At 45.1% G+C, this 13052-nt stretch overlaps 1 protein-coding gene across 4 annotated transcripts in view; it reads left to right on the top strand.

The window, feature by feature from the left end:
* The first annotated feature begins 1993 nt into the window (after window positions 1-1993).
* NFYB (nuclear transcription factor Y subunit beta) overlaps window positions 1994-13052 on the top strand; it is a 31706-nt gene continuing 20647 nt past the window's right edge. For 2 of the 4 annotated variants that reach the window (XM_075007767.1, XM_075007740.1), the window contains exon 1: window positions 1994-2106. The gene's annotated coding sequence lies outside the window, so the exon portion shown is untranslated. Of the gene's footprint in view, window positions 2107-2339; window positions 2845-2865; window positions 3175-13052 lie in introns of those variants that run through there. The other 2 variants (XM_075007757.1, XM_075007747.1) reach the window with 2 other exon arrangements.

Below are 13052 nucleotides of genomic sequence, written 5' to 3'. Positions count from 1 at the left end.
ACCAGCTCGAGTGGAAAAATATTGAATAGCTTTGGATGAAACTAAATACTAAGCCAACCCTGGCACTGAATGAGATGTGGATCTTATGGGGAAAAAAGGATGAGACCGTGTAAGAAAAAGGTATCAGAGTGCAAGCACAAAAGGGGGATAAACTAAGGTTATAGAGGCAAATTTAATAGTTGCATTTCCTACAAAGCTTGACTTTGCAACCTTGAGAGAGAGAGAAAGAGAGAGAGAGAGAGAGAGAGAACTCTCTGTCTTAAATACTGTAATGCCCCTAGAAAAAGTTTTGGATAGTTTCTACAGAATAATGTAGCATTTTTGAAAAAGACGGTAGGATTTCAAGCAAAATATTTGCATGTTCAATGTAGAAAATGTTTGAGCTCTCTTTTAAAGCACTTTATTCTTTTAATATTGTTCATCTTGTAGTCTTTCCTGCTATGACTTGACCATAATTTAGGTGTTTTGGGTCCCAATCAAGGTCCTATTGAAGGACCATTGACTTAAAAGGTAGTGAGATCTGGCCCTTACTTTAGTACCAAAAATTTGAGAAACTCGGTACCTAGCTGACTGTGTTCACTGACTTATTTGTGAAATTCCTGGCTGGGATGACAGAATGCACACAAAGGTATTAAAGCCATATATTGAGATATATATATATATATATATATATATATACACACACACACACACACACTTCATATTTTTCCAAGTGGAAATTTGTGTACTTGGGTAAGCTTTGCTTAGAGCTTGTGCATGCCTATATATATATGAATATTCCTGTTACAGATGCAAAAGAAAATGTGAACGAAAGCCCTTAAACAGTTAAAAAATTACTCAGTTTTAGGCAATGTAATTCAACCTTTAATAAAGAAATACTATCTCCATCTTAAAAATGGAGTGTCCAAGACATCCCTCCATTTATGCAGGTGCTTTGTGCCCAACTTGATTTGCAACAAACAGGTGCATAAAATGATGTGGGAGAGAGTTGCACAGGCTATATCCCCACTGACCCTGTGAAACTCCCACTCAGACAGCCTGCCCCTGTGTGTGTAAGTGGTGGCGGCAACAGCCTATAGTCTACCTACCCAACTGCCTCCACTGAAGCCCCTATCAGAGTCCCTTACACCTTTGCTTAAATGGTGGTGGGGAGGGAGGAGCTGTACAGGATCTACTCCCATTCCCCCACTGAAGCCCCATTCAGAGCAATCCCAGTGGCTGGTGAGCAGTGATGCTGGAACAGTTTGTACAGAGGGAGGTTCAGAGCTGGGGCAACTAGTGAGGTGGGACAGGGAGGGACACCTGCTATGTGACCCCCATCTCCAGTCCAGGGAAGGGCTGGGGTATTTCCCTCCATCCCTCTCCCCACCCTGCTCTGCTCTCTCCCTTCCTCACCCCACCCCCTTTACTCCATCCCTGCCCCACCTCTTCTCCCCGCTCCCCAGCAATGTGGCCTGGGGTGCTAGTGGGACTGGTGCTAGGAGTGGGGCTGGCAGCGGCGCCGGTAGCAGGGATCCGCCCCCCACCAGAAGCGGGGAGGGAAGTAGTCAGAGCAGCACAGTCCCACCCGCCCTGGGCCCCAGCCAGGTCACTGGGCTTGGCACGGGCCATCACGCTGGCAGCGCCCCCTCGCCCCCAAGCAACCCCGGGGAGAGCAGAGCCAGCTGGGGCTGTGGGGCTCTGCCTGCCCCATCCCTGGGGGAGCGGGGAGCAGACACCAGAGACACTGGCCCCACCGGCTGCCCATGGATCGTGGGGGACACGTGCCCCCGCCATGGGTCACCTCAGGGGCTCAGAGCCATTGAACCAACCTGGAAACCCCGCACAGGAGAGACACCTCCGAGCGGGCTGCTCTGGCGCCGCGCGCTTTGTACAGCGCCCGCCCCGCTCCAGGCCCCCCTCGTATAAAGGCGAAGGCGGGCGGCGGCGGGAGGGGGCCGTGTGGCGGGAAGAGCCGCGTGGGGAGGGGGGAGGCAGGCGGCGCGGGGGGAGGGCAGGCCGGCTGCGGGAAGCGGGGCTCCGCGCTGGGACTGGTTCCTTCGCAGCCATTTTCTGTCCAACCAAACAGCCGATTTGCGGAGGGAGCCAACCAGGGCCGCACTGGAGGTTTGTGCCTGGCTCCGGCCAATGATTGCGAACCGGTTCCACTGCGGGCTCGAATGAAATGTCCGTCTCCCTCCTCGGGCCCCGCCAGCGCCGCCGCCGCCGCGGGCACCAGGAAGTGGGGAGCGGAGCCCCGGCCCCGCCAGCCTCTTTGTGCGGCCGGGCAGAGGCGGCCAGGCGGGGGAGATGGCCCCGGAGCTACCCTTCCCCCCCGCGCTCCCGCCGGGCCGGGCGTTGTGGGGCACCGCGGCCGCGGCTCCATTTTGTGGGCCCGGGCGGCGGGAGCGCGGTTCCCCGGGCTGTTGTTGCCGCGAGCCCCCACGGCCCGCTGGCGGGTCCCCTCGGTCCTGGCCGCTGTAGGGCGGGCGCGGGGCTGCCCCCTTAGGTCTCACGCCGGCCGCGTCTCCTTTGCTCCTTTCCCCCGACCCCGGAGCGGCGCGAGGTGGGGCCGCTGGTGGGATTTCGGGCAGGGGGTGTCTTTATTGCTGCCTACGGCAGCTGCGCCTGCCCGCCCGCCCTGATCGCGCGGGAAGTGCGAGCCCCTGCTCCAGCCGCTGCAGCTCCCGCCCGCCTTGGCCTTCGCCCGGCAGGCCCCGGGCTTGCGGGTGGCGGGGCTGGCGTGGTGCAGCAGCTCGGTGATCCTGGGGTACGAGCGAGGACAGGCCGTCTCCTCTCCATCGGCACCCAGGCGGGGGAGTGCTGCTGCAGCCCCGGCTTAACGTGGTCTCCTTTGTAGACAGGGTTGGTAATTTGGTTCACTTGCTCTCATAACCCCCATTGTACACAACCTGTTCCAGCGCCCCCGGCCAGGTACTAACCTTGTAACCCCTCACAGGTCCAGATCCCTTATCTAAGAAACGTAGGGTGAAGCCCTAACTCCCCAAGATGTGAGCGGCTGAGTAACCAGGCAGGAGCTCTTGATTCTCCAGTAAGGAGGCAGTGGCCCTTCAGTTTTACAGCGGAAATAGTGGGGTTTTAGTCTCTCTCTCTCTCCCTCTCTCTCTCTCTCTCTCTCTGACGAAATGATGGCATCCTGAGTCTGCTGGCAAGCTTTCCTCTCAGGAGCAGAATGTAAGTGGTGGTGAGAGTGGACATTCCCTTCCCATAGATGTGCTTGCCAGCACTCCTTGTCACTTCAGTGCTAAATTGAAGCTTCTGAGCAAAATGTTTAAAATAAACTTTCTTGGTGTTTAGAAGCCTGATGTGAAGTTAGGCAAATAGACAAGAAAGGGTGTCTTGTGAAACAGGCTTGAGATAAGCTTGAGGGGATTTTTGGGCTCTGGATATCTTCCATGCCTTATAAAACGTATGTTTTTCATTAAATTTTAATCCACAAGGCTAATTTAAAATTAAAAATTTTCCTTTTGTGTTTAACTCAGAGTTGTGGTCAAGTGCATAAAAAGAAGGAAGTGAAATTTGTTAGGCTGATAAATCTGAGTGAAATGCAAAAGTAAACAACACAATTACTAGTGAGCTAGATATGATTTTTTTTCACTTTCATAGACAGGTGGCTCAGGGAATATCTTATTGGACTAACCTCTTGATGAGAGAGACAAGTTTTCACATGTACACAGAGCTCTTTAGTTCTTGTTCTGTGTAAGCTCAAAAGAGCTGATGGTGTACGATCAGCATGGCTAAAACATTCCATTTAACAGCTGCCTGTTTTACACACTTAAAATGTAAGATGTTACCCCTGTTTAAAGCTCCCTTTATGTGCTAGCCTATGCTGCTATCTTGGAATAGAATCCATGCTGTTGATGCTGAAAGGACAGAGTGAGGTAGGCTGACTTAAAATGACTTTGAAAAGAGAACTTTTTCAATAACATATCAAATACTGTATGTGACTCTTCAAGCTTGTAAATCTTGTAGGCCCACTCTAAACATGTAAAAACTGTCCCTCAAATTAGATTTTACTGTCACTTTTTGTGGCCAAGTCTCACTTAATGCAACATCCTTGCTTCTGTAAATATGATTCAGTTTAGAAGTGGCTTTATATGGATTTTTTTTTTGTGAGCATATTGGAATATTTAGTCATGGATTATAGGATAGTATTAGCTAAATTCAGGCTGCCCTTCATATTTGAATATCTTCTCATTTTATTCAGAATGACCTTTTGCCTTTCTGACAAGCAAACATTTTTAAAAAGCTAACTGTGTTGCAAAACATCTTGTTTGTTTTAATTGCTTACTTTCATCTTTTCTGACAAAAGAAGCAGTAGCTGAAAAGCAAAATGAAAAGAGGAGCTTGGGGTATTACCCACAATGTAGTTGTTACACATGCAAAAACTGTGGTCATGTGCAGCTATTAGAATGGATTTTCTGAACACTCTGTACACTTCATCATTGTGCCGGCAAAACTCTGCTATATAATAAATTATCCCTTCTGTATAGTCTGTATAGCATCTGGTTTAACATGTTGGGAATAATACCATTTGTAATGCTCAAGAAAACCCTAGGTGAACAGACTAAATCCTTAGTTCCCAAGCTGGTATATGTAGTGTTGGTGGTTGGCATATTGAGCTGCTAACTATACTGAAAGGAGCTAAAAATAAATATCCTGGTGTTACCCTCCACTATAAATAATTGTAGTAGTTGCCACATAAATGATATTTGTTTGCCAGTGAGAGGAGACTGTTTGGATAGGGGAAATTGTTCTACACAGCTGTGACTTTCAAGAGGCTAGTGGCCCATGAGAGTGCTAAAATGTATGCTATGAAACAGAAATAGGTTGACTTGAATAAAGACAACTTAATTCTTCTTATCAGGATTTTAAAAAGAACTGCTAATCTAATTTTTCATTTAATCTTAAAATGAATTGTTTTGGCATGAGATATAACCACCTCATTGCTTAATCACAAAGGTTTTACATTATTCAGACAGTTTAACTTTTAATTACCTGTTTTACCTATGATATTTAGAAAATGTGTGTTTAGGATTAGTGCCAGGTAAAAATAGATGAAAGTTATTTGCAAAATAGAATTTGTCAAAATGTATAAGGTAAGTTTGACACAGCGTAGCACCAATAAACATGATGATTTGAACTTCAGGAGATTGACTGTGGCAGGTGTAGCCATACCCTTTGTTTGTGTCAGCAAAGGCAGAGGAAAGGCACAAACTTTATAAAATAACCTATATAAGCTGTGATTCTTTTCAGCTCAAATCTCTTCTCCCCTCTTGCTCCCTCTCTCTCTCCTTCCCCACCAAAAAAATCCAGAAATGTATAAGAGAAATCAGTGAAGTTGTGCATGATCCTCCCTGGTGTCCCCCACCACTCAGCTTAGTGGCTGTTTCAGCAAATACAAATTTCTGTTGTCAGGGCAGGTCTGTGTTGCTGTTGTAATCCTCCTAATATATGAGTTAACTGGCATAAGGGGTTTCTTTTACCATACTTTTTATGAATAGTGTGGGTGAGCCTAAGTCAGGGCTATGTCTACACTACAGAGGTCTTTCAAAAAGCCCTTCCAGAAGATCTCTTCCAAAAGAGTGCAGCCTCACACAAAAAGTGGATCAAAAGACAGATCTACTCTTTTGAAAGGGAGCATCCACACTGCCCTAGCTCTTTTGCAAGAATGGGTCAGGATTAAAAGATCAGGCTCCATGAGAACTGCTTTTTTAGAAAAAGGACCTGCGGAGCATCTACATGTTTTCTTTCGAAAGGGGTTGCTCCCCCTAAAATGGGGAAGAGAGTGATTTTTTTGAAAGGAGCGCTGCATTCTTTCGATTTACTTCTGAAATAAGTGTGTGTGTGTGTGTGTGTGTGTGTGTGTGTGTGTGGATGCTTCATGGGATCTTTTGAAAGAGCTCCCTTTTGAAAGACACTTGCTAGTGTAGATGCAGCCTAGTGGTTCTCCACCTGTGTCACAATCAGCACATAGTTGCAGCCCTCAGGGCCATGTAGGCATATATATATTGCATGTATGCAGTGCACAAAATGGAGCTGCAAATGTGACACGCGGTGGTAAATAGGTTGAGAACCACTGGGGCAGAGGGGCCCTTCTTAGGGTTTATTAGCAGTAGTGAAACTGTCTAGTCTTATTAACGTCCCTTTACAGTTGTTAGGGAAGGCTTCGAGCATGGAAGACAATAGTGGTGCTTCAGATACAGGAAAATAAGATAGCATCCATTAACAGGTTGCAAGTATGTAAAGACTTTAAACTTTTTAAATGAGTAATTTTGTAGAAATTGATGTGAGTAATGTACTTTCTCCCTATCCCATATATGTGCTTGTCAGGCAGTTTCCTTTTACAAATGGAGGGAGTAGACTAATCAAGCTCTTGCCTAGTGGTCATATTATGAAGACGCTACTTAATAATGCTATTTCATAAATAAAGATTAAAGGGGAAACCTCAGGATTTGGGTTAAATAAAGTGCAGCAAGTGAAGAGGCTAAAAGATAGCTTAGCAAACTCATTCTAGTCCCTTACCGCCAGTGCAGAACTATTGCCTTCATTGTTTCGTTTTTTTCTAGTTTAGTTTTAAATGTCCATACAAGACCTGCTGCTTAACTTTCTGTGGGGAATCACTCCCATCTTACAAATGATACTGTCAAGAAGTTTTCCCTGTTCTGAAGGCAGAATTTTCATTTCCTGTTACTTTTAGTTGTACACCATAGCTGCTTCCACACTAGCAAGCTTTCGGAAAACCTGGGCCTTTTTCAAAATAATCCATGGAGTGTCTTGATCTGAAATCAAAAGAATGCAGCCCTTTTTCAGTGGCCATCTTCTGCTCCTTGATCAGGAGGAGTGCCTTTTTTCCAAAAGATGTTATTTATTTTTTTTAAATCATGTGTGTAGGTGGTCCATAGACTCCTTCTTTTGAAAGGGCAGCCTTCATGGTGCTGGACTTCTTGATCCCTGGCCCATTCTTTTGAAAGAGCGGGGACTGTGTGAGCACTCACTATTGGAAGAGCGAACTGATTGGTGTTTTTTTTTGTTTTTTTTTTTAAATCCACTTTTTTGTGTGCGAACACGCACTTTCAAAGTTCTTCTGGAAGATCTCTTCCAAAAAAATCTTCTTTCAAAGAAATGCTCTGGTATAGATGTTGTCCATGTGTTATACTGGACTAAATTTCTCTCCCTTGTATTCACACTTCTCAAAAGCTTTTATAGGCTTATGCCCTTTCATAGTTACGCTTTCCTTCCAAGTAAATCCTGTATCCCATTTAAGTTCTTACAATACTGAGGGGTTCTGCACTGAGTTTAGTATTCTAGGTGCAGTCTCAACAGGGCATTGCAGACAAGAGTACTATATGCTGATCCAGAATATCTTTATATGCAGCCCAGAACCTCATCTTTTTCCTACAGTATGATACTGTACGTTCACATCTAAACTAATTTGCTGTCCATTATACCCCTGGAGTCTTCTTGAGTATAATTTTGAATGCTTGCCTATCTCCTGCCTTTTCTTGAATTGTCTCCTCAAGGTGTCTTGTGTCCATTTTCCCCAGCAATTTCACTGTATTTTCTGCTGTTTCTAATACCTCAAGGCCTTTTTGCAGTAGTTGTCCTTCGTTAAATGAGTACTTTACTTATGAGTACTTGCTGAAATGAGGGACACACATACTTACCTTTGTTCACTAGACAAGTGAACTCTTCCCCCCTCATCCCCACCCTGTTAATGAGCCTTACCCCCTTCCTGCAGCTCCAGCCTGCTGCAGCCTGAATTCCCCACCAGCCCTGCAGACCCAACCTGCCACGGTCTGATGACTCCCCCTCCCCTGCGCGCGTGCGCACGCACACACACGTACGTCACAGCCCTAACTCACTGCCGCCTGACCACCCCAGACCCAACCCGCTGCAGCCTGAACCCCCTTGCTGGCCCTGCACGCTGAACCTGCCGCAGCCTTAACTCCCCCCATCTGCCCCACGGACCCAACCTACCACCAGGTTTTAACCCTCACTCCTGCTCTTGGCCCCAGACTGCCCCTAGCCTTTAACCCTCCCCAACCCAAGGTTCACTTACCTTTCAAAAGCAACACCACATGCTGCCACTCCTTCCCTGAGTTAGGAGCACTAGGAACCAATTAGAGACATTTACATGTATCTTAGTGGTAATTTAGTATCCCTCTTACGAGTTTTTGCCTGCGAGCAGAAAGTTGGGAATCAATTGTGCTCGTATAGCAGGGATGAATGTATATCTGTCTTTTTAGTAATGTTTGCATATAAAAGATCAGATGTTTTTCAAATTACTGTGGTGTTTAATTACCAGTCTTTGGCAATTCCAAACAAGAGTGGACTTAACTTGAGCACATTATATTCCCAATTCATGACTCTCAGTTTAATACATTACCCTGTAGTAGCTTACTTTGTGCTCCCTTCATTGGCTTGTGTTGCTTGCTGTCCAAGCCAATCTCTCTTCTTTCTAGTCATTTTAAAAACAGGCTGTAGAAATGTAGACTAACTTTATTTTGATTGCAAAGGTATGTAATCCATTATACTAATTCAGTGTGATTGAGGCTCGAGGTGTGATACCAGGCGGTGACCATGCAAATAGAGAAATGTACTCCTTTTATTGAAAATGGATATTATAGGAACATAGTAGAACTCCCCTTGTATGAGATTTGAGTCCTTGAAACCAGGATATAGTTTTTTGAAGGTGCCAAGTCACATTTTCCAAAAGAACAAGTAATCTACAGTAATGGGATATCGGCTTCTAACTTGCATAGGCACTCTTGAAATTTTTAACCAATGGCTAAATCTCCCACTAGAGCCTGTTTGATCTGAAAATTAGTACCTACTTGTAGTAGTGGGGTAGCTGTATTTTTGTTACCAGAAGTATCAGTCTGAAAGGAGCCACTGCCCTTCTCTCGACACTTTTTTAGGGAGTCAGATTATTGTATGTTGGGGCATTTCTCTAGTACATTGAACTTTGATGCCTTTTATAATAGCTTCCAGTTTAAAACTGGATGCTTGTGAATTATTTTGTAGCCAGTTAAGATAGCTGTAAACTGTAGTATGGCATTACATAGATCAGATCATGCTACATGGAACATGGGTCTTCTTTTGAGCTGACTTGAATGTGTTAAGTAAACACTGGAGGTACACAGCTACATAGGGCATCACTAAATGTGGGGCACCACTTTGCCCCCCCCAGTGCTGTGCCTGTGTATGTGTAATACATCTGGAGGACAATGCTGCCTGTAGCAGACCCAATCTCCTGGCCTCCTCTCCATCGTGCATCCCCCTACCTCCACCCTGTGGCCCAGTCCCCTGGCCCCTCCACTGCCCCGCTCCACCTCCCAGCCCAGGGCCAAATCCCCCAGTCCCTCACTGCCTGCTGTGACTGTCCCCTCTACCCCCCAGCTCCAGTGGCCCTGATGTCAGGCCATTCTGCTCTGCCTCAGAGCCCATATCTCTGGCAGGAGGCGCTACACCCCCCACTAGCCTCCCTGCCCTGTTCCTGCCCCTCAAATTCCAGAGCACAGCTCCTCTTTCCCCACTGCAGAGTTGCTGCCCTGCTCCCTGGTGGGGAGAGGGTGCAGATGTGCAGGCTGGGTAGGGTGCCCAAAAACATAAGGACAGATTATTGTTAATTTTAAATAAGCCTGAATTTAAAACTCCAGTGTTTGTTATTGTCTATTTATCCATTGTGACAGAACTGCTAGTAACAGCCATCTTTTAAGTAGGCTCATGTTAATGCCAGGAACAGAACCAGAAGACCTAGCAGGAGGGTATCACTTTCGTTTGGCATCTCATCTCTGGAGACCTAGATCCCAGTGGCTTCAGCAACTTTGAAAATTAATCTTTCTTTCCCTCCACACCTTAGTACAGTGAAACAAATAGTGCTTACACCAACTAGGTTTAGGAATGGATTAAGACGGGATAATCAAAGTCCCAGTTAAACTCTGAGGGCAAAATTGTCGTCTGGGGTCTTATCACTTTGGATTTTTTTCCTTAAATTTTTCCCTCATTGTGATCAAAAGTAACTTGTACCAATCATGTAATCAGTAAAATCGCTCATATAGGCACTGACATTTTACCCACTCTGTCCAATAGATATGTTCTAAGCAGAGTTAAGCAGCCCTGCCTCAAATGCTGATGTCTGTCTGGTGCCCTCTCTGTACATTAATGCTTGCATCACTGTTAGTGCAAGTGTGTTGGTATAGGCAATAACCAGAGTGGGTAGGTTTTCTTCCCCTAAAATTTTCTCATGCAGATTTGGGGTGCTGGAAGTCTGTCATTGTAAACACAATCTAGTTTTGTATGAATACTCATTTGTCATCCTTTGTGGACTAGAGCAGGGGTAAGCAAACTTTTTAGGTCATGCCCCCCTTTTCTGCCCTGCAATTATCCAGGGACTTCCCAACCTGTGGGAGGACCACAGGAGGGGGTGCTCAGGAAGGACGTGCTGGGAGGCTCCAGGAGGTGCTCTGAAGGGAGAAGTGTACTTCATTAAGCCAGCTGCCCCTGCTGCTTGTCTCAGGGCCTCTGTGCACACTGATTGGCCCAGCAGCGGGGTGGGTGTTCCCTTGGTGATGCAATGGCAGAGGCTGTGCAGGAGAAAGCAGACACAGCAGAAGCTGTGAAGAGGTGGGGGAACAGCCAATCGTGCTGTGCCCCCCCTTACAAAATATCACACTCCCTCTAGGGGTTTGCCCCACTTTGTGCACCTGGACTAGCGCACCAATGTTTTGTAGTGCAAGTTTGACACACGTTGGCATAAAGCACTAATTCATAGCTTTAATCTTCAAGAATGAGCCCATGCAGAAGTACCATAACCCTTCAGAAGCCTGGCTGGGAAAGTGGCTGATGATCTTCAACCTACTTAAATGGCTGTAGGGGTCAGAGACTATATTAAGAGAGAGAAAATATCTGTATTCTCTGTCAGATTGTCACATGCAAGAAGGCCAGGCTAAGGGAAGAAGAGGTAAGAAGGGCTGCTCAGCCCAGAGATGATGATCAAATCCAGGAGTCACAGGAGGGATGAGCTCAGACGAGGAATGTATTCAGGAGTGTTTGGTGTTTTTTGTTACTTTTCAAAGATCTGTAATTCAAATGATTTTTTTTTTAAGGGCACAAAGTGTCTGTAGTTAATAAATTTCTTTGTTTAAGCCTGTATTCCTTGCCCGCCTGCCACATTGGCTGTGTCTACACTGCAGGATTTTTTTTACCATTACATATTTTGATGTTCTTAATGCCTAAAGTAATGCTGGAAAATTGTATTCACACAGCCACAACATTGTGAAATAGAGCATTATCACTTGCAGCCACAATTCACAGCCACAGAATTGCAAAAGGAGTCTTCACATGAACCTATAATAGCTGTGCTTTATTTGCACACTTTCCCTGAAAGTGGGGAAGGAGGTTTCAGCAAAAGTCATTCACAGAGCTGGAATAATTATTTTGAGGGAGAAGCCCTCCTATCTTGAATTATCCTGCTTTGCTGTGTGAGAGCTTTGGGGTTTTTGTCATTTTTTTTAAATGGGAGGGTTTTTAAAAAAAAAAAAAAAATGTAGACAAGCTCTTCATTTTGGAAAGGGTTAGCACAGTGTGGTGGAACTCTTAGGAACCATAGGTAGGCACCTGAAGATCTGGAGGGTGGGGATGTGAGTGGAGTGACCAGATGTCCTGATATTTGTAGGGACAGTCTTGATATTTAGGGCTTTCATACAGCATTACCTTTTATCCCTCTTACACCACAGCTTCTCCAGTCCTGATTTTTCACACTTGCTGTCTTGTCACCTGGGGTGTGAGGTGACTGGACATTGGGGCCACAGTGCCCAAGACAGGTGTCAGATACACCATCTTCACCTATGAGTGTTCAAAGGTCAAGAACTAGCAACAGTGACTAGTCACTGTCCAGATCCAAGGGGCTTAGAAATCTAGTAGCTAGGTCCACTCACAACAGGCTTTGGTCTGCCAAAGTGTTGGGGCAGTGGGTCAGGGTTGTGGTGACACCACCTTCATGTGGTTAAACTGGCAACACAATCTCATAATTCTTACCAAAGTAGTTACAAGGTTGCTTTTTTGGTTCCTATTGTATTCAGTCGTGGTAGATAGACTAATACCTGTGTTGCAATAACAGCCAACATTGGTGAATTTGGATCTGTTCTAAGCAGCTGATGTAGATAACTCATTTGGTTGCTGTCACTAGTGTTTCTGCTGTATTGCTTATGGTTACAGGAAGATGAATACTCAGTATGGTTTAGATCATGCCCTTGAAGAAAAACTTTACTGTGGTCATAAAGATCCATGTGGCAGATCCCTTTTTAGGATGAGAAGTAAGACTGTTTCTCATTCTCATGTTAGAGAAATCCAGATGTGGTTGGTTGGGTTTTTGGTAGACAGTTAAACAAAAAACAAGCAAGGCTAATTCAACTCCTGAAGATAGGAAGTCCTGTTACAGATGTAATCATACTGTCATAGCTGCTAGCACATACTAACAGCCGGAGCTTGATTGACATTTTTTCATTGAAATATGGCCTTTTACGCAAACAGCCTTTTTCTTCAAGAAAGCTGGTTTAATATGTTCCTTTAACTTAAAAAAAAAAAACAAAAAATTTCTGATGGAAACTTTAAATGAAAAGTTTTTTGCTGGTTTGTTTTTTGTTTAGTTTAGGCATGTTTTTGTGGAGAAGGGAGTGCATCACCGGTTGTAGCTCAGGCAAAGTTTAACTGCATGAGAGGTTTTTCTCTAAAATTGAAAAATCATAACTCAATTTAAAATTTTTTTTCTGCAGAAAAATCAAACCATTACAGCAAACAAGAACGAATGCTTCTGAATTTTCAGAAATTTCAGGTTTGGGGGGTTTTTGTTCTTGTTTTTTGTAAGCTCTTAACAGAAATGGAGGTGAAATCGTTTGGTCTACATACAACCTAGAGCTTCTGGTCTGCATGTCTGCTTCAAAAGAGAGCCAGTGAGACACAGAACCATACCTGGTAAACACAGAAAATCCAGAAAAATTCTAGTCAAATGGCAACTTTTTAGTGTGGTTTGGTCAAATTTGGACATG

Source organism: Carettochelys insculpta, chromosome 1, assembly GCF_033958435.1.
Source record: "Carettochelys insculpta isolate YL-2023 chromosome 1, ASM3395843v1, whole genome shotgun sequence".
Taxonomy (NCBI): Eukaryota; Metazoa; Chordata; order Testudines; family Carettochelyidae; genus Carettochelys; species Carettochelys insculpta.
Note: the sequence above shows the minus strand (reverse complement) of the source record. Positions and strands in the feature narration are given on the sequence as shown.